Source organism: Mobula birostris, chromosome 3, assembly GCF_030028105.1.
Source record: "Mobula birostris isolate sMobBir1 chromosome 3, sMobBir1.hap1, whole genome shotgun sequence".
NCBI classification, from domain to species: Eukaryota; Metazoa; Chordata; class Chondrichthyes; order Myliobatiformes; family Myliobatidae; genus Mobula; species Mobula birostris.
In genome coordinates this window covers 109,895,334-109,917,705 of record NC_092372.1, presented here as the reverse complement: position 1 = coordinate 109,917,705, position 22,372 = coordinate 109,895,334, and positions in this window count along the sequence as shown.

Below are 22,372 nucleotides of genomic sequence, written 5' to 3'. Positions count from 1 at the left end.
GCAGGTAGATTGGAAAAATTAGGTTGGTGCTGGATCCTGAGAGGAAGAATATGGATTTTTACAGCAGATTGTGGTTGAGCCCACTCTGGAATCAGCTCTTCTGGATTGGGTGTTGTGCAATGAACTGGAATTGATTAGAGAGCTTAAGGTAAAGGAACCCAGTGATCATAATATGAGAGAATTCACCCTCCAGTTTGACAGTGAGAAGCAAAATTCAGATGTATCAGTTTGAAAGTGGTGTAAAGGGAATTACAGAGGCAGAAGGGAGGAGCTGCCCAAAGTTGCTCGGAAGGGGACAGTAGCAGGGATGACAGCAGACCAGCAATGGTCTCTGGATTCCAGATGCTGCAGAGGTAGTATTTAGAGACAAGGAAATGGTGGACAAACTAATTAAGTATTTTGTATCAGTCTTCACTCCGGAATACATTAGCAATATGCTGGAAGTTTGAAAGTGTGAGTGAAGTTACCTGGATCAGATCATCTCCATACTAGAGTTCTGAAAGGGGTGGCTGAAGAGATTGTGGAGGCATTAGTAATGATTTCTGAAGATTCAATAGATTCTGGCATGGTTCAAGAGGACTGGAAAATTGCAAATGTCATGTCACTCCTCAAGAAGGGGGAGAGGCAGAACAAAAGGGAATTATAGGCCAGTTAGTCTGATCTCTGGAAAGATGTTGGAGTCGATTGTTAAGGTTTTGGGGTACTTGGAAGCACATGATAAAGTACACCAAAGTCAGCATGGTTTTCTTAAGGGAAAATCTCACCTAATAAATCTGTTGGAATTCTTTGGGAAAATAACAAGCAGAATGGACAAAGGAGAATCAGTGAATGTGGTGTACTTGGATTTTCAGAAGGACTTTAACAAGATGTCGCATATGAGGCTGCTTAAAAAAGTTAAAAGCAAATGGTATCACAGGAAAGATACTAGCATGGATAGAGCATTGGCTTCTTGGCAGGAAGCAAAGTGTGGAAATAAAGGGAGCCTTTTCTGGTTGGCTGTCAGTGACTAGCAGTGTTCCACAGGTTGGGACCTGTGTTGGGACTACTTCTTTTTACGTTATATGTCAATAGTTTGGATGATGGAATTGATGTCTTTGTGGCCAGATCTGTGGATGATACAAAGATAGGTGGAGGCACGGGTAGTGTTAAGGAAGCAGGAAGGCTGCAGAAGGACTTAGATGGATTAGGAGAATGGGCAAAGAAGTGGCAGATGAAATATACTATTGGGAAGTGTATGGTCATGCACTTTGGTAGAAGAAATAAAAGCATAGACTATCTTCTGTGAACATTTCAAAATTTAAAATTATCCAAGGTGCAAAAGGACTTTGGAGTCATAGTCATAGTCATAGTCATACTTTATTGATCCCGGGGGAAATTGGTTTTCATTACAGTTGCACCATAAATAATAAATAGTAATAGAACCATAAATAGTTAAATAGTAATATGTAAATTATGAATTAAATCCAGGACCAGCCTATTGGCTCAGGGTGTCTGACCTTCCAAGGGAGGAGTTGTAAAGTTTGATGGCCACAGGCAGGAATGGCCTCCTATGACGCTCTGTGCTGCATCTCGGAGGAATGAGTCTCTGGCTGAATGTACTCCTGTGCCCAACCAGTACATTATGTAGTGGATGGGAGACATTGACCAAGATGGCATGCAACTTAGACAGCATCCTCTTTTCAGACACCACCGTGAGAGAGTCCAGTTCCATCCCCACAACATCACTGGCCTTACGAATGATCAACAGAATGATTCGTCCTTGTGCAGGATTCCTTAAAAGTTAATTTGCAGGTTGAGCCAGTGGTGAGGAAGGAAAATGCAACGTTAGCGTTCATTTTGAGAGGGCTAGAGTATAAAAGCAAGGACGTAATGTGAGCAGTTTAGTACCCATATCTAAGAGATGATGTTCTGACATTGGAGAGGGTTCAGAGGAGGTTCAGGAATGACAGTGGTACCATATGAGGACAGGTTGATGGCTCTGGGTTGATACTCACTGGAATTAAGAAGAATGAGGGTTGACTTCATTGAAACTTATCGAATAGTGAAAGGCCTTGAGAGAGTGGATGTGGAGAGGATGTTTTTTTATGGTGGGAGAATCCAGGACTGGGGGGCACAGCCTCAGAATAGAGGGATGCCCATTTAGAATGGAGATGAGGAGGAATTTGTTTGGCAAGAGAGTGGTGAATTGGTGGAATTCTTTGCCACAGGTACATGTACTAAATGCAGAGGTTGACATATTCTTGATTAGTCAAGGCATGAAGGGATACAGGGAGAAGGCAGTAGGATGGGGCCTGAGAGGGAAATGGATCAGCCATGATGGAATAGCAGAACAGACTCGATGGGCCAAATGGCCTAACTCGGCTCCTATATCTTATGGTCTTGTGGATGTTAATTATTCTCCATGTAAAAACATCCCCTTCAAAGATACCATATGATGAAATAGTTGACAGATTTATTTTACAGATCCTATTCAGGTTAAAGCAGGGTTTATTCCTTTAAACTGTTCATAATCCAGATAGAATTGTGGCCGCAGATTGAGTTCCATAAAGGCAGAGGGTACCTGTAGTCTTGTGCTATCCCACAGATCCACCCCATCAGTCTCCTAGAGGCTCATTTGTATTTATGGGTTGTACATAAGTTAAGCATTTGTAAATTAGTTTCCTCAAATGTACCTCCTATTCAAGGTCCATGCACTTGACTGTCCAGATAGACCCATTCTTTCTGCCTGCTCCTGACCCCAGCTCACTGAGCTCCTGTTCACGTGACTGGACTCCATTTTACCCCCCTGGTTTTTAATCGGCCCCAATAATGACTGCCTTTTTGTTGGCTATGTGGCACAGTCTATATTCGAAGGTTCAAAGGTTCAAGGTATACAACTGGAGAATTTTTCTTCTCCAGTCAGCCATGAAACCAAGAAAGAAAAGAAAGGCAGCATGATTCTCAACTCCCAAATACCCCCTCCTCTCACAAAAAAGCAAACAAAAATGGAACAGGCATATCAGTGGTCAGCTATATAGGACCCTGGTCAGACCCCACTTGGAGTACTGTGCTCAGTTCTGGTCGCCTCACTACAGGAAGGATGTGGAAACCATAGAAAGAGTACCGAGGAGATTTACAAGGATGTTGCCTGGATTGGGGAGTATGCCTTATGAGAATAGGTTGAGTGAACTTGGCCTTTTCTCCTTGGAGCAGTGGAGGATGAGAGGTGACCTGACAGAGGTGTATAAGATGATGAGAGGCATTGATCGTGTGACTGGTCAGAGGCTTTTTCCCAGGGCTGAAATGGTTGCCACAAGAGGACACAGGTTTAAGGTGCTGGGGAGTAGGTACAGAGGAGATGTCAGGGGTAAGTTTTTTACTCAGAGAGTGGTGAGTGTGTGGAATGGGCTGACGGTGACGATGGTGGAGGCAGATACGATAAGGTCTTTTAAGAGACTCCTGGACAGGTACATGGAGCTTAGAAATACATGAGGGCGATTTCTAAAGTAAGTACATATTCGGTATAACATCATGGGCAGAAGGACCTGTATTGTGCTGTAGGTTTTCTATGTTTCTATATTTCTAACCCCCAAATTTCCCATCCCAGCACAAAATTATAAAAAAAAGCCGAACATGCGCATCAACCCCAATCGTTTCTCCCGCACAAAAAATGAACAAAACGGAACAGGAACGTCGACCCTCAAATCCTCCCCCGCGCTAAAAAATTAGAAAGATCGGGTGAAAAACGCAGAATGCAAACAATCTATAATACCAACAAAGGTCTGTAGTGCAAGTCCACATCCAAAATGTAGAAAACCTGGGCAACACACTCCAGAAAAAGGAACAGGCTTACCCCTCTCCAGTAGCGTAGCAAAGTGATCCTCAGTGATCAAAAGGCAGGCAGCCTGCAGTCACCCTCCGCACTTGCCTGGAAGCTTCAATCTCCGTTGCTACTTCAATCAGTGTACAATGGAAGCTTTAATCGGTGAAATGGAGTCTAATATCGGCTTGTGCCCTGTCCCACAACCTCCCTGCCATGAGGCTTGAGCATGCTGCCTGTCTCCCAGAACCCCCTCGAAGCAGCCAAATGATCTCCAAACAGCATATCACAGCCTCCAACAGTTGCAGAATCACATCCAATTCAAAAAAAACAAATGTAAAAGACAAAATAAGTGAAATACATGGTTTCATGATCTATACAGAAGATGCTGATCGAATGAGCATTGTACGCAGGAACCATCTTGACCGGAAGTTCCAAGCCTTCATTGGAAATGCTCCTCAACTCTTTCTGATCTACATTGACAACTCATTGGTACTGCTTCATTCACCCATACTCTTCAACTTTGCCTCCAACCTCCTCCCTGCCCTTAATTTCATTCCATCCATTTCAGAATCAAATCAGAATCAGGTTTAATATCACCAGCATATATTGTGAAATTTGTGAACGTTACGGCATCAGTACAATGAAGTACATGATAAATAAATATAGAGAAAAGAACCTGAATTACAGTAAGTACATAAATGTTATCAAATAATTAAGTTACAATAAGTAGTACAAAAAATAGAAATAAAAAAGTAGTGAGATACGGTTCATGGTACAATGTCCATTTAGAAATTGGATGCCAGAGGGGAAGAAGCCGTTCCTGAATCACTGAGTGTGTGCCTTCAGGCTTCTGTATCTCCTTTCCAGTGATAATAGTGAGAGGACGATATGCCCTGGGTGGTGGAGATCCTTATTTGTAGACGCAAAGATGTCTTGGATACTACGGAGGCTGGCACCTTTCTTCCCTTTCAATGCATGTGTTCTGGTATTAGACATTTCAACCCTGGGAAACTGATACTCTCTGTGCACTCTATCATGCATCTCTTTATCTTGTAAACCTCTATCAGATCTCCTGTCAGCCTCCGACGCTCCAGAGAGGCAGCATCTCTAGGAAGAGGTACAGTCGACTCGGCCTGAAACGTCAACTGTACCTCTTCCTAGAGATGCTGCCTGGCCTGCTGCGTTCACCAGCAACTTTGATGTGTGTTGCTCCAAGTTTAACCAGCCTCTTGTGATAGCACATGCCCTCTAAACCAGGTAGCGTCCTGGTAAACATCTTCTGCACCCCCTCCAAAGCCTCAACATCCTTGCTACAGTGGGGCAACCAGAACTGTACACAATATTCCAGAATTAATGTTACGCTATAGAAGACCTTAGTCAGACCCCACTTGGAATACTGTGTTCAGTTCTGGTCACCTCACTACAGGAAGGATGTGGATACACTCGAGCGAGTGCAAAGGAGATTTACAAGGATGTTGCCTGAATTGGAGAGCAAGCCTTATGAGAATCGGTTGAGAGAACTTGGGCTTTTTCTCCTTGGTGCAATGGAGGATGAGAGGTGACCTGATAGAGATGTATAAGATGATGTGGGACATTGATCATGTGGATAGCCAGAGGCTTTTTGCAAGGGTTGAAATGGCTAACATGAGAGGGCATAGTTTTAAGGTGCTTGGAAGTAGGTACAAGGGGGATGTCAAGAGGTAAGCTTGTCACATAGAGAGTGGTGGGTGCATGGAATACACTGCCAGCGAAGGTGGTAGAAGCGGATACAATAGGGTCTTCTAAGAGACTCTTCGATGGGTACATGGAGCTTAGAAAAATAGAGGGCCATGCAGTAGGGAAATTCTAGGCAGCTTCTAGAGTAGGTTACATGGTCGGCACAACACTGTGAACCAAAGGGCCTGTAATGTGCTGTGAATTTTCTGTGTTTCTATGTCGCCTATCCAGGGTTTTATAAAGTTGCAACATAACCTCCTGACTTTTAAACTCACTGTCTGAACTAATAAAAGCAAGCATTCCATAAGCAATCCTTAACCATCTTACCGACCTGTGTAGCCGCTTTCAAGGAGGTGCTATGAAATTGGATCCCAAGACCTCACTGCTCAGCAACACTGTTAAGGACCTTGCCTTTAACAGTGTACTGTCTCCTTCCATTTGCCCTACCAAGGTATAACACCTCGCATTTACCTGGATTAAACTTCATCTAAAACTCTATATGCTCTCCTCATCAAATCACATGCTTTCAACTTCTTGGCCTGCATTGCCGCTGGGGTCTTCATTTTATCTTTACCAGCTGCATATTCTAATTCTGCATGCTATCCAGATCTGCATTATTCAGCATACCATATTTCTACTAATCACAGTCCAAAACATCCACTGTTTTCCTAGATGCTGCCTGGCTTGCTGAGTTCCTCCAGCATTTTGTGTGTGTTGCTTGGGTTTCCAGCATCTGCAGATTTTCTCTTGTTTGTGATTATAAAACCAGAGGCTGATTTTCCCAGGCAAAATGGAGGATAGGTTCTCTGAGAAGATGTGATCTTTTGGTCAGCTGATTATTGACATCTCAGACAATATTGAAGTAAATTCTGCCTGCTGGAAACAGCTTGGCTGGTTTATAAACAACAATCACTGTCCTCAATATATTGTCTCCAGATCATCTGGGGAACTGCTTATGAAATATCTAGGATGTTCTCTTAATTGGTTCACAGAAGCTTAAGACAGCTGATCAATATATTGTTTACTAGGGCAAAAAAGGGATATAAACTCTCTAATGGAACATCAGTCAATGAAGTTCATATCTCTCGCATTCATCAATAGCATGATGTGGCAATCTGTGCCGTCCATAATCAGTCACATGTATCGGCTTCAGGCAATCCCATATATGGAAGAAGAACTGTTTCATCTCCACTTCTGATGAATGAAGGCCCTTGTGTTGTAAATAATCAGCTATCTCTTACCCCATTAGTCCCATCGGGTCAGGTCCTTCTGTTCATGAAAATCAGGCAAAAAAATGATTTGGGATCCAGACAACAGAGACTGAACAAGTTAGGCATGCAGGAAAAATAACTAACTGACATAACTCAACCCAACAAAAGAAATTTCACCAGCTAACATTTCTGATGCACCTGAATGTACATTATTTTTCAACAATAAATGTTCTCATTGTTTTGTTTGGTTGTTGTTACGTACCCCATAACTGGGTTGCCAAACCAGCAGAAATGGATCACTCAGTTGGAGTCTGGATTACTGGAACTAAGAAAGTTTTATTAAAGAAATAAGTAACACAGTACTCTAATCAAAAGGATATAAATGCAACAGTTCAGCAATGATAAACACACATGTACACAGAACTAGGATAATAGGATTAATCAAGCTCTATCGTCGTCTAGGGGTAAATGACCAGTTTCAAAGTGACGCAAAGTTCAGTTCAGTTCACAGTAATCACTGCAGTGCCGGTGGACAGGGGGAGGAGGAGGAAAGAGAGGACGAAAGCAAATGAATATTCAAAACGGCTTCCACACAGACCTTCGATATTCCTCGCAGTCAGCTTTCGGGTGAGCCCTTTGTAATGTCTTCTGAGGTCACCGACTGTGACCCCTCTGTTTCAGATACGATCGCTCCTCAGCGGTGAACCCGGCACCCAGGCAAGGGCGGACACACACCAGGTTCCCGCTGATCGTACCTTTCCACCCTGTGCGTCTCTGGCTTGGTCCCGCGACCAGCCGTCCAAAACTCTCACCGACTTGTGGGAGGCGCACCGCTTCCAGGGTCTCGTTACCTCGTGGTGTCGTGTGTGTCTTGCCTTAGCGAACCTGTCCCTTTTTATCCCCCTGCTGGGGTATCGTCTGTCCATCACACTTCAAACAGTTCAAGGTTCAAAAAGGAGCTGATCTTGACAGCTCTCAGACCGTGTCTCCTTCCGTTAAACTCTCTCGTCTCTTCATTAACATTTCCAAATGCTGCTCCATTGTCTTCCTTATCTCTCTTTCTCCTGAAGACAGGTGGCAGATCAACTGCTGATCCCACTAGTGCCAGCACAGGACAGTTAACACCTTAGTCTATGTGTACTTTTTGTAACCCTCTTTCGTCACACCCCTCACCTTTAAGGATTTTTACCGGGGTAAAAATTACAAATATGAATACATTATTAGATACACACAAATATACATCTTCATCAGCTATTTAGCTAATAGAGAGAATTTTAAGTTGTCAACACCTGACAGACAGTCAGCAATCACAGTTTCTGTTCCTTTTATATGTGTTATTAATAATCCCCTAAACCAGGCTCCAATTTAGCAAACTTCATAGTGGCCGAAAACACTGATGAATTGCGATCAGTGTAACCTGTCATTGGGTTTTGTCCTGGACCACGATAACAAGGGTCGTCCCATCCCGACTTAGTTTTCTCTCGCAAGGGCTTAGTAGGAGGGGGAGGGGTAGTAACCGCAGAGTTATTGCAAAACTTCCTACGGTACCCCACCATCTCCAACAGCCTTCTCAAGGGCCCTCTTGTCTGTCAGGGTTGGGATGTCAGAGATAGCCCGCACCTTAGCTTGCATCGCTGCCAGCTGCTCCTGTGTTTCCACAATTCCCAGGTAAGTGACCTTCGCGTGGCCAAACTCATTTTTTTCAAGGTTCACTATCAAGCTGGCTTCAGACAGCCGTATTACATCACCAATACACACCTCTGTGTTCGTCACCCCTTTCGTCACTGAGTTACTCATTCTATAGGGCTGTTGCTCACTAGGCTGACCTAGCGTGAAAAACACCACCCAACGTCCAAGTTTTTTGCATCGCCTCGGGACAATCAAACACACGTGAGCGAGCCGTTTAATTAATTCTCCTAAAAAGTCGCTTTGTTCGGGGATTAAGGGAGAGACCTTATCAGCAGAGCTGGCCAAAACAATAGCCTTCGTCCATCTGGTCGATACCATACTCATCTTTTCAAAATGTTTTTTTTTCTTATCGGGGGACCCTAGCTTCATTGATTTCCGCGCTACACCGACTAGGTTTGTTAGCATATCAAAAGCCTGTGACTGTCTCAGTTCGCGTCTGCCATAATCAATAACATCCTTCCTCCTGTGTAGCCAGTAAACCTCTTTCATGATTCCGCCGACTGTTTCCTTCAGCACCTCAAAATGTCCACCGAGGGGTACCTTGTGGGCCAGGTTAAAAATCTCATCCCCAGAGATTTTTGGCACCATCCCCCATTCCTTATCTGCCGTACTTGGTCTCCCTTCCTTCCTTAGCACTTCCTCCTCCACACAATAGCCTACTGGCTCTCTTTTTAATCCTGCTTCACAGCGAGCTGTTTCCTCGCTCGCTCCTGTGCCTGTATAAAGTACTTCTTTTCTAATGATAAATCTACCTTAATTTCCCCACTTCCTCCTGTTTCATTACGTTCCTTCTTTTCACTTTCTACCCCCTCCTCATACAAGACTGCAGAAACGTCTCAGCTAACTTTATATCAGCCTCTGCAGCCTTCCTCGACATCCGCCGAGTTACTGCGCAAACGGGATAAACCTGCGAGTCCATGGGCGGGGCCTCAATGCTGGCAGGCTGACTTGTCAAACTCACGGCTGGGAACACAATTCCCCCCCCGAGGTCATTACCGCGTAAGACTTCATTGGTAATTCGGCCCTCACCCCGATCGTGACTAGTCCAGAGACCAAGTTGCTTTGTAGGTGTATCTGGTGCAAAGGGACTGCCTCTGTTCCTTCCCCAATACCTTTGACCTTGACCTCCCCAGTCTGGGTCTCTGAACTAAACTCTAATACACTCTTCAATATTAATGACTGACACGCTCCCGTGTCTCTCCAGATCCGCACTGGAACTGGGTTTAACCCCTCCTTCACCGACACCAATCCGGCCGAGATAAACCTCTCGCGCCCTTCCTGAACTTTGGCAGACCATTCCTCTCCTAGCGGTTCGTTTACCAGCTCGATACAGCCAGTCAAAATCGCCGTTTTTCCTTTTCCCATCTCCTTCTTTGGGGCAAAGCACCTGGACGCAAAGTGTCTGACTTTCCCACAATTATACCAGACGACCCCAGGAGACTTCCTACCAGGCTGCTCCTGGTCTACCTTATCCTTCTCACTAGTCCCCGGCTTACGTTCTGACTTTTCTGGTGGACTCTCCCCGCCGTCCTGACTATCCTTCTGGTGGCCTTTACTTGGGACAAACTTCATTCTATGCGTCAACGCATACTCATCCGCTAACTTAGCAGTTGTGGCTAGCGTGGCTACCTCTTTCTCATCTAGGTAGGGTCTCATACCCTCAGGGACACAACCTTTAAACTGCTCAATCAGGATCAGCTGTAACAGTCTGTCATAATCCCCATCTACCCCCTTCGAGGTGCACCAACGCTCACAATATGTCTGCATCTCACGGGCAAACTCTAAATACATGCGGTCCCACTGCTTCCTCGCATTCCAGAACCTCTGCCGGTATGCCTCCGGGACCAACTCATAAATCCTGAGGATGGCCTCTTTCACCACCTCATACCTCTGGGCATCTTCCGCGGACAAAGCTGAGTAAGTTTGTTGGGCTTTTCCTTTAAGTACACTCTGAAGCAAAACAGCTCACTTATCCCTTGGCCAGTCCTGACTTGTAGCAACTTTTTCGAAATGGAGAAAGTACCGATCCACATCGGTATCATCAAATGGGGGAACCAGCCTAACCTCCTGGGTTGCCCTGAACCCTCCATCTTGGTTCGGCATGGGCCCCTGCTCTGCCATCATCTTTAACTTCTCCAGCTCAAATTCCCTTTCCCTCTGCCTCTCTTCTCGCTCCAACTGCCTCTCTTTCTCTTTCTCCTGCCGTTCTAACTGTCTCTCTTTCTCCTGCCTTTCTAACTGCTTCTCTTCGTGTTCTAGCTGCCGTACCCGGAACTCGTGCTCGAGTCTCAGTTTTTCAATCTGCACCTGTACTGCGTCTCCACCAGGTTTTTCAATAGACATCACCTTCAGCTCCCCTTGGGGAAACACACCTTTAGATACATAGTGCTCTACGATAGCTCTGTGTATCTCCTCTCTCCTCATTGTCAACTTCCCCTTAACAAGATTCAATCGTTTGGCCACAGCTGCCAATTCTGCTTTCCTGGCATCCTCTAATGCCTCCAAGGTTGGCACCTTTAGAAATCCCTCAATCTCCATTTCTGCTGTTTGCCTTTTCTATCTTTCGGGAATTTTAACCCAATCAATTTACCCCGTCCCAAATTTAGCATTGAAAATCGTGGACGAGAACCCCACTTATGTTACGTACCCCGTAACTGGGTTGCCAAACCAGCAGAAATGGATCACTCAGTTGGAGTCTGGATTACTGGAACTAAGAAAGTTTTATTAAAGAAATAAGCAACACAGTACTCTAATCAAAAGGATAATAAATGCAACAGTTCAGCAATGATAAACACACATGTACACAGAACTAGGATAATAGGATCAATCAAGCTCTATCGTCGTCTAGAGGTAAATGACCAGTTTCAAAGTGATGCAAAGTTCAGTTTAATTGAGTTCAGTTCAGTTCACAGTAATCACTGCCGTGCCGGTGGACAGTGAGGGGGGGGGGGGGGAGGAGAGAGAGGGCGAAAGCGAATGAATATTCAAAACGGCTTCCACACAGACCTTCAATATTCCTTGCAGTCAGCTTTCGGGCGAGCCCTTTGTAATGTCTTCTGAGGTCGCCAACTGTGACCCCTCTGTTTCAGATACCATCGTTCCTCAGCGGTGAACCCGGCACCCAGGCAAGGGCGGACACACACCAGGTTCCCGCCGATCGTACCTTTCCACCCTGTGCGTCTCTGGCTTGGTCCCGTGACCAGCCATCCAAAACTCCCACCGACTTGTGGGAGGCGCACTGCTTCCAGGGTCTCGTTACCTCGTGGTGTCGTGTGTGTCTTGCCTTAGCGAACCTGTCCCTTTTATCCCCCTGCTGGGGTATCGTCTGTCCATCACATTTCAAACAGTTCAGGGTTCAAAAAGGAGCCGATCTTGACAGCTCTCAGACCGTGTCTCCTTCCGTTAAACTCTCCCATCTCTTCATTAGCATTTCCAAATGCTGCTCCATTGTCTTCCTTATCTCTCTTTCTCCTGAAGACAGGTGGCAGATCAACTGCTGATCCCACTGGTGCCAGCACAGGACAGTTAACATCTTAGTCTATGTGTACTTTTTGTAACCCTCCTTCATCACATTGTATATATGTGCAGTCAGATGACAATTACTTGGAACTGAACCAAATTTACTTGCACCTTTCTCACAATCCTATACTGTGATATAGCCGTGATTATAGCCAGTATAATGGGAGGCAGCTCAAATCCCTGATCTGAATGAAATTCTCTTTGCAATCCACCACTGTGGTCTTGAGATCATGAGAGTACAATTAAAGAAAGCTCAGTCACAGCTTGAACGAGTATAGGTGTTGGGAATCATATTACAACTGTATAAGCCATAGGTAAGGCTGTGCCTGGAATATTACGTAAAATTCTGGTGCAAAGTACAGTACATTGATTATTGAAATATGCATACCATATACAACCCTGAGACGTGTCTCCTTACAGGCAGTCACAATACAAAGAGACTCAATAGAACTCATTTTAAAAAAGAAGCCCGTCAAACACCCAATGTGCAGAGAAAAAAATCATGTAACCAATAAAAGTAAGGAAATATTCAGCACTGAAATTCATGAAAGTGAGTCCACAGGCAATTCAGGAGCCCGTTAGTTGCAAGCCATAGGAAGGATGTGATTAATCTCAGGAAGGTTCACAAGGATATTGCTGGGACTGGAGGGCATGAGGATAAGGAGAGATTGGATGGGTTGTGACTGTCTTCCCTGGAGTAAAGGAGGCTGTGAGGTGACCTTACAGAGGTTTATAAAGTCATGAGGGACATTGCTGATATAGATTGTCTGAGTCTTGTTCCTTGGGTAGGGGAATCTAAAACTAGAGGGCATAGTTCAAGGTGAAAATGGAAAGGTTTAAGGGAAACTGAGAGCTAAGCTTTTCACATGAAGGGTGGAGTGTGCACAGAAGGAAATATGGCAGTAAATGGTAGAGACAGTGTAAATACAATGTTTAAAAGGCATTTAGATTGATAGTTGAACAGGAAATGTTAAAAAGAATTTGAGCTAAAATGCAGCAAAATGAGACTAGCTCCTTGGTTGTCATGGATGAGTTGAGATGAAGGGACCATTTCCAATCTCTGAAATTATGAATCTATGAAATTGTTACTAAATGTTACAATTAACCAATTAATCATTCTACTTCTGATATTCTTATGCTTTTATCAAGATCATAAGAGGCATTAATAGCTAAGATTATGGGGAAATATATCCAAAAATTTCAGATTTGTAGGGTTGAAGGACATGAGAATTTGATTGCCACACCTGAAAGACAGGATGAGGTGTTGGCTGGTTCCATACAGCAGGGTATAGGTGACTACACCACTAGCCCAGCTTCTCTGAGAGAGTATTATAAAACTTCCTGGAATTGTTCTAGGCTGGTTACTGACCTGTTGGAGTCCATCAAGCCATACCTCTTTGTGGCAGCAGCAGGGTTCTTCCACCCATTGTTGATGAAGGAGACGTCTCTCTGGCCAGCATTGAATGTCAGAAGACATGGGGAAGATGGAGCCTTATTGTTCAGAAGGAATTTTTTCCAATTGTTCCCAGAATTTCCCGAGTAAGACTCCTCAGTTTAATTTAAATTAATGTTCAATGCTACTATTGATCAACTGCATTATTTTAGGTAAAAGTAGTCCTCCAGAGTTATTCAGCTCAGGACTAGACCTGAAATGCTCCAGTACTTAATCTTTGAAAGCTGAGTGCCTGGATTATGACAATTATACGGGAAAATTGAATCCTTTACAAAACTAGTCAACTTCTCTCCCTTGTTCTTCCCTTGCTCTCTGCTCTGTTATACTATAAGACCATAACTCACAGGAGCAGAATTAGACTATTCAGCCAATTGAGTCTGCTCCACCATTCCATCATGGCTGATCCTGGATCCCACTCAACCCCATATCACCCATTATTTATTCCACCATCACTCTATTCCTGCCTCCTTCTTTCTTCTCTCTTCTACTTTCTCTCTGCCCTTCCTACTTTTTTTTAACTCGCTTCTTCCCTATTCCTTTCTTTCATTCCTTTTCTCTTCTTTCCCCTCTTTTTTTCTCTGTTCTCTCTTTCTGCTTTTTCTCCCCCTTCCTACAGTTGCCGCAGGAAGTAAATCTCAGTCTTAGCTAACTGGCTAGAAGGTAGCTGGATATAATGATAATTATTTTAAATATATAATTATAATTTAATCCAGTTACTTTCAGCCAGTTTTCTAATTATTAGAACTTACCTTCAAAGAAAGCATTTGGTGAACAAAACTCTTGATAAAGTATGTGAAGTATCATTTATTACTTGTGCACTTAGCATTAGAGTAGAGATCAAGGTATGTTGAACATATTTTAGCAGCTGGTACAAGAGATGATGCTAAAAATAAACATAGTAAAGAAAAAATGAACAGATGGCCATATGCTGTTAAGTACTCAATATGAGAATAGTTTAAGGGAATTTGACAAGATGAGGAACTTGAAACTATGCCATCTAATGAGATCATGAAATAAAAATCACAAAAGCAGGGAATACTCAGCATCCTCAGAAATAATAACAAAGATAATATTTGAGGCCGATGACCCGAAACATTAAATCTGGTCCTGCCTCTAACAATACCTCTTGACTTGCTGAGTACTTGCAAAATTCTCCATTGTCTTTTTCAGATTTCAGTCATCTTCTGTATTTTGCTTTTATGTTAATAAGATTATAGTAATCTGTATTCAATTCCATCTATTGCTGAAATTTATACTTTGAGATGCTTAACAAATGGAAATCTGCTAATTTCACTCCAGATTGTTTCAGTCCACAGCCTTTTAAAGAAGAGATTCCTGAAATCCTACTGCTTTTTTTGAGAAATATATTTTTCACATCTTAGTTATGATTTCATCTAATTCTACAATGATTCGGATTCTTGATTGAAGGAATCATCTGTATTTGTTCTTACCGGTTTCATCACCTTAGTTAAATCATCCCACAATATTCAAAACTCTATGAATCAAATTTCTATTTGTAATTTGATCCTTTATTCACGGTTATGTATTACTATTTATTATTATTTATTTTTTATTCCAAAATGTGTGACATTCAGAGTGCATACAATACTCTGATTCTGGACTGGACAAAATTTGCAAAAGTGAAGCATAAATTCCTGACATCATTGATCAGATATCTGATATTATTATTGTTTTGAATTTCATTCAACTGTTTATAATATCTGGGGGGGGGAAATGATTTTGCCCCCCTCCCCACCCCCAGTAGAGTGCTTGAAATGCCGAGGCACAGATGACAAATTCGTAAATGCTGGAATGTATTATTGCTCTGGATGGGTCCTCATTCTTCAGTGTGGACCTGCTTCCAGTCTGTATGGCTTGATGACTCTCTATTTAATTCCTCACCATAAATTGACATTCATATTGAATTCACAGTGAATTGTTTCACCTTTCTCAACACTTATCTTCATCACTGATGGTGGTGCTCATCACCAACAACAATGAGACAGCCTATAGAGAGGGGGTGGAAGAGCATGAGGCATGGTGCCAGGTAAATAACCTCATCCTCAATGTCAAGAAGACAACGGAGATGGTTACAACTTCAGGAGAACTTGCACCACTCAGACCTCTCTTTACATTGGCGGCACAGCGTGGACTCTGTGAGCAGTTTCAAACTCCTGAGAGTGCATACCTCGCACAACCTCTCATCAACCCAAAACACATCCTATACCAATGAGGAAAGCTCACCAACACCTCCACTTTTAATTGATTTGAATTGACTTTATTACTTACATCCTTCACATACGTTTGTACATGAGGGGTAAAAATCTTTACATTATGTCTCCATCTAAATGTGCAATTCATAGTAAGTTATAATAAATAGTATGTACAGTCAATATAATATAGAAATACAATTGTATCAGCGTGAATTAATCAGTCTGATGGCCTGGTGGAAGAAGCTGTCCCAGAGCTTGTGGTTGAGCTGACTCAGGTCCCCAGTGATCCTTCGGGCCCTTTTTACACACCTGTCTTTGCAAATATCCTGAATAGTGGGAAGTTCGCATCTACAGATGGGAAGAATGAAGTAAGTTGGAGTAGGCATGACGAGACTCACGTCCTACATATGTGCAGTAGAGAGCTTCCTAACACGCTGCATCTCTGCTCGGTATGAAAACAGCACAGCCGTGGATGGGAAGGCTATACAACAGGTAATCAAAACAGCCCAATGCATCACCAGCACAAGCCTACCCACTATCTAGGATGTATACTCAGAAAGGTGCTGAAAAAAAGGCCAGTAACATCATGAATGATCCTGTCCACCCTGATCATAGACTTTTTGGCCCATTTGTCCCATGGATGTGGGGGTAGAGGGGTGGGCTGACAAGCTTGCAGACGACACAAAGGTTGATGGTGTTGTAGATAGTGCAGAGGATTGTCGAAGATTGCAGAGAGACATGGATAGGATGCAGAAGTGGGCTGAGAAGTGGGAGATGGAGTTCAACCTGGAGAAGTGTGAGGTGGTACACTATGGAAGGACAAACTCCAAGGCAGAGTACAAACTAAATGACAGGATACTTGGTAGTGTGGAGGAGCAGAGGGATCTGGGGGTACACATCCACAGATCCCTGAAAATTGCCTCACAGGTAGATAGGGTAGTTAAGAATGCTTATGGGGTGTTAGCTTTCATAAGTCGAGGGATAGAGTTTAAGAGTTGCGAGGTAATGATGCAGCTCTATAAAACTCTGGTTAGGCCCGACTTGGAGTACTGTGTCCAGTTCTGGTCGCCTCACTATAGGAAGGATGTGGAAGCATTGGAAAGGATACAGAGGAGATTTACCAGAATGCTGCCTGGTTTAGAGAGTAGGAATTATGACCAGAGATTAAGGGAACTACGGCTTTACTCTTTGGAAAGAAGGAGGATGAGAGGAGACATGATAGAGGTGTACAAGATAATAAGAGGAATAGATAGAGTGGATAGCCAGCGCCTCTTCCCCAGGGCACCACTGCTCAACACAAGAGGACATGGCTTTAAGGTAAGGGGTGGGAAGTTCAAGGGGGATATTAGAGGAAGGTTTTTTACTCAGAGAGTGGTTGGTGCGTCGAATGCACTGCCTGAGTCAGTGGTGGAGGTAGATACACTAGTGAAATTTAAGAGAGTACTAGACAGGTATATGGAGGAATTTAAGGAGGGGGGTTATATGGGAGGCAGGGTTTGAGGGTCGGCACAACATTGTGGGCCGAAGGGCCTGTACTGTGCTATGTTCTATGTTCTATTCTCATCAGAGTCAGTTTAATTTTCACTGTCACAGAATATGATGTGAAATGTTTTGTTTTGTAGCAGCTGTGCAGAGCAAAGACAAAATTAATATAAATTAGAAAATGAGAAGTGCAAGATAAAAAGGAATAATGAAGAACTGTTTATGGGTTCATGGACTATTCAGGTATTTGACAGCAGAGGAGAATAAGATGTTCCTGACTGAGTGTGGGTCTTCTGGCTCCTGTACCTCCTACATGATTGTATTAACAAGAAGAGGGCATGTCCTGGATGGCGAGAGTTCTTAATGATGGATGGCGCCTCTTGAAAATGTCCTTGAAGGAGGGAAGGTTTGTGCTGGTGAGGGGACCGGCCAAGTCTACAGCTCTCTGCAGCCTCTTGTAATCCTGTGCATAGGAACAACCATACTAGGCTGTGACGCAACCAATCAGAATGCTGTTTAGAAACTCTCAAGTGTCTTCGGTGACATACCAAATCTCTTCAATCTCCTCATGAAGTAGAGGCTGGTATGGATTTAACAATGCCTGGAATGGAAAATCCTACTAAAGGTAATGGATATGGCCAGTCTATCTATGTATCTACCTATGGATCATATTTGCAGAGATGGCTGTCTTTTGCATATTAGTTGTTTGTCTGCCCTGTTGGCTGCAGTCTTTCACTGATTCTATTTTGGTTCTTGGATATACTGACTATGCTCACAAGAAAACAAAGCTCAGGGTTGTATATGGTGACAAGTATGTACTGTGATCATTAATTACTCTAAACGTTGAACTTTGCTGTTGTACATTCTTTATGATTACATCAATGTGTTGGGCCCAGGATAAACACTCAGAGCTGTTGATGCTCAAGAACTTCACCTGCTCATGTTCTCCTGACTTCTCTCTCCTGAAGTCCAGAAGCAATTCCATGGTCTTGGTGACATTGAGTGCAAGTTTGTAGTTGTGACACCATCAGCAAGCTTATCTGTCTCACTCCTGTTCATCTCCTCATCACCATCTGAGATTTACCAACAAGCAGTGTGTCAACTGCATTTTTATAGATTACATTAGAGCTGTGCTTAGTCGCACAGCTATGAATGTAGAAATTTGAACACACTTGAGATGTGACTGTGATTGATTGTCAGTGAGGAGGGAATGTTATCTCTGATCCACACTGACTATGGTATCCTGATGAAGTTGTAGAGGATAAGATTGCAGGGGGAAGTACAGAAGCCCAGGCTTTGATGCTCAATGATTAATACTGAGGGAATGATGGCAGAAACCACTGATCTATAATTGATAAACAGTTTACATATGTATTATGGTTGTCTAGATGCTCAAAGCCAAGCAGAAAGCCAGTGAATTAATTATTAACCAACCTCTTGAAGCACTTCATTATGGTAGATGTGAATCCTATTGTGTGATAATCATTGGGGGCGGCTCACCCTGCTCTGCTTGGGCATTGGTATAAGGGTTAGCCGTTTGAAGCAGGTGGGAACAGTGGTGAAAAGTTGAACACTGCAGCCACAGGTTTTCAGTACCAGGCTAGGTACACCATCAGGAGGTGATGCAGTGATAGTGTTCACCTCTTGTAGATCATTCTGATATTGGCCTCGAAGACAGACATTACAGGCTTGCCGGATGCCGTGGTGATTTGCACAGTTGTAGTTGTAGTGTTATTCTCCCTTTCAGTGTGCACAGAGTGTGATGAGCTCATTGGAGAGTGAAGCATCACTGCCATTTATGCTGTTAAGTTTCACCTTATAGGAAATCATGGTATGCAAGACTTGACACAGATTGTGAATCCAATTGTGTCTCTAATTTCATAGAGAATTATCCTTTTGCTCTCATGATGGCTTTCCATGAGTCATATCTTGACTTCTTGTAGGATTCTGGATCTCCAGTCTGGAATGCCATAGACTTAGCTCTGAGCGGACTGTGAATCTCCTGGCTCATCCAAGGTTTCTTGTTTGGGAAAGCTCGGTATGTTCCCAAAAGTGCACACTCATCCATGCAGGTCTTGATGAAGTGGGTGATGGCCATTCTATTTTCATTCATATCCAAAGATAAATCCCCGAATATGGTCAAATCTACCAATTCAAAGCAGTCCTGTAAATGGTCCTCTGTCTCCTTTGACCAAACCCTTGTGGTACTCGGCATTGGTGCTGTGGTCATTTATGTCTGCCTATATGCTAGGAGTAGAGTAAGATGCCGGGTGAATGGAATTTCCAGAATGTGAGAATGACATGGCATGGTAAGTGCCCTTGATCGTGACTGAGTACTTTGGCTCCTCTTGGCTTCTCTGGTTCTGCAGGTGACATGTTTGTGGTAGTTTGTCAGCGACTTCTTTGGAGTGTTTTAAAGACAGAGATTACCAGAATTCAATGGATTAAGGGAATCAAAGAATATGGGATTAGTCAGGAAAAGTAGCACTGAGGTTATCTTTGCACAGTCTTATTGAATGGCTGAACAGGCATGAATGATCAAATGGCTCTTTCCTTCTTTTTATGTTTTATGTTCCTTCAGATGAATGTCAAGAATTATGGAAATTGACACAGTATGGGACTGAGTTACAATAGCTGGACAGGGTAATTTACAAACTGAGTGAAAAGTAAATAACTACTCATAACTTGACAGATCTTGGGTATGTATTTGATAGAATGAAAGCTGGTGATAAACTTAATGCCAGCTGTGGCTCAGGCTCTGCTACTGTTAATGTACCTTATGTGATGTCTGCAGATTTAGAACATTACAGACCCTTTGGCCAACAATGTTGTACTGATCTTTTATTCAGTCTAACCTTCCCTCCCACATAGCCCTCCATTTCTCATTCATCCATGTGCCTATCTAAGAGTCTCTTAAATGTCCCTAATGTATCTGTCTCTACCATGCCCTTGGAAGTGTGTCTACCACTCTCTGGGTAAGAAAAGCTACCTCTGACATCCCCCTGTACTTTCCTCCAGTCACCCTTAAAGTTAAGTCCTTTCATATTCATGTTTTCAAGTGGATTTTGTTGTCTCCCAATGCCCCTGCCTCACTCATGCATCTTCCAGAAATCTTCACCTCTCACTCTCGTACATTAACAAAATGTATTGCTGCAGGATATTATTAGCAATAACAGTTTGCAGAAGAGATTACACCCAACGCCACTACATGCCTCACAAAGCTCAATCTTTCTGCTGAAAATGGGTGTCAAATGTAATGACCAGGGGCATGGGACCACAGATGTCAAGCGGTTGGTCAAGCTGTGATGGGAGGAACACCTCGGCAGCTTGTCTGAAGGCCTCCACCTCTCCTTACTGGGAGATACAATGTTGGAAAAATCTTTTCCTTAGCTTCTTGGAAAATTAACTAGTCTTGAAAAGGAAAAGGAAAAACACACTTGCAGCACACTGGAGTCCTGCCAAAGGATCTCGGCCCGAAACGTCAACTGTACTTTTTCCCCATAGGTGCTGCCTGGCCTACTGAGTTCCTCCAGCATTTTGTGTGTGTTGCTCGGACTTCCAGCATCTGCAGATTTTCTCCTCTTTGTCCAGTACCTTTCACTGTTTAATTTATCTCAATCCCACTGAAGTTAAGGCACCTTTGAAACCTGACCAATGTTACAATACATAAATCAGCATCAGAATCAGGTTTATTATCACCCACATGTTTCGTGAAGTTTGTTAACTTAACAGCAGCAGTTCAATGCAATACATAATATAGAAAGAAAATATGTATATACATAAATAAGTAAATCAATTACAATAAGTATATACTGTATATGTATAATGAATGGATTAAAAATAGTTCAAAAACAGAAATAATATATACTAAAAAAGTGAGGTCGTGCTTATGAGTTCAATGTCCATTTATTAATCATATGGCCGAGGGAAAGAAGTTGTTCCTGAATCACTGAGTGTGTGCCTGTTGGCCTCTGTACCTCCTTCCAGATGGTAACAATGAGAAGAGGACCTGCCCTGGGTGATAGGGGTCCTTAATAATGTGCATTACCTCTCTGAGGCACTGGTCCTTGAAGATGTCTTGGGTTACTGCACAGAAAACGTGCACAAACAATAGTGTGTAGATTGTTACTAGATACTCATCCCTCAGTAACATTAAATCATTGTGCTGTGTCCAGAATTTCACTGATTTCAAAGTCAAAACACAATGTGCTGCCACCACTTAGCATGCTTTTAGCACTTGCTGTGAAGGATGATTTATTGATATTAGGTTTATTGGTTTATTGATATTAGGCTTTGGCAGGCATGGGACATCCCTGAAAGTTATGAGATTTGGGTAGCGTCTAGTTAATACAAACAGGAACCATTATTCAAAACACAACACTGTTCACAATGATTGTAAAAAAAATTTAAGAACATTGAAATTAGTGATTGGCTGTGGTACATTCCAATTCTGTACCTCTGTTACTATGCAGGGGAAGAGAATAAATGATTGTTTACACAGCATGCTGGAATCTGGAGCAACAATCAATCTGCTGGGTGCATCTGTAGGTGAAAACAATTGTTGATATTTCTGACTAAGACCTTTCATTAGCACCATGGGTCAAGAGGGAAGAAAGGCAGTGTCGAGAGAGAGGGTGGAGTGACAGAGGTCATTAATTGATTGGAGTGGTGAAAGATCATGGCAGATGAAACCAGCTAGGGGAGGCAGAGGGGCAGAGCTGAGAGACAGAATTAGGTAGATGATTGGTGAATGCAGATGGAGTCAAACTGAGGACAATGGAGGATGAAGGTAGAGACAACATAGCAAGTGATAAGTGAGAATACAATCACTACCAATGTTGGAATGTGATAGGTCAGGAAAAAGTTAATGGGAACAATTAAAGGAGAAATAGGCAGATGGAACCAGATCCATAATTATATGAGTATTAGGTAAAAGGAACCAAGAAAGGATAGGTAGAAAAATGGGTGATAAGGGCTGAGGGGGGAGGGGGGGAGGGGGGAGGGGGGGGGGAAGAGAGAGAGAGAGAGAGAGAGAGAGAGAGAGAGAGAGAGAGAGAGAGCGATAGATAGATAGATAGATAGATAGATAGATTGAATTTAGTTTGAATTGAGCTTCACCCTGGCAGCTGAGAAAGCCAACAATGAACAGATAGGTGTGGGAATGGAAGGGGAAGATGGCATGCTTGACATGTTTATGTCAATCAACCTGCATTGAAACTCTCATGGTGGGTTCAAGAAAGGTATTAAGTAGCCATCCCTTGTATTTATTCATAGTTAAAGGCATATC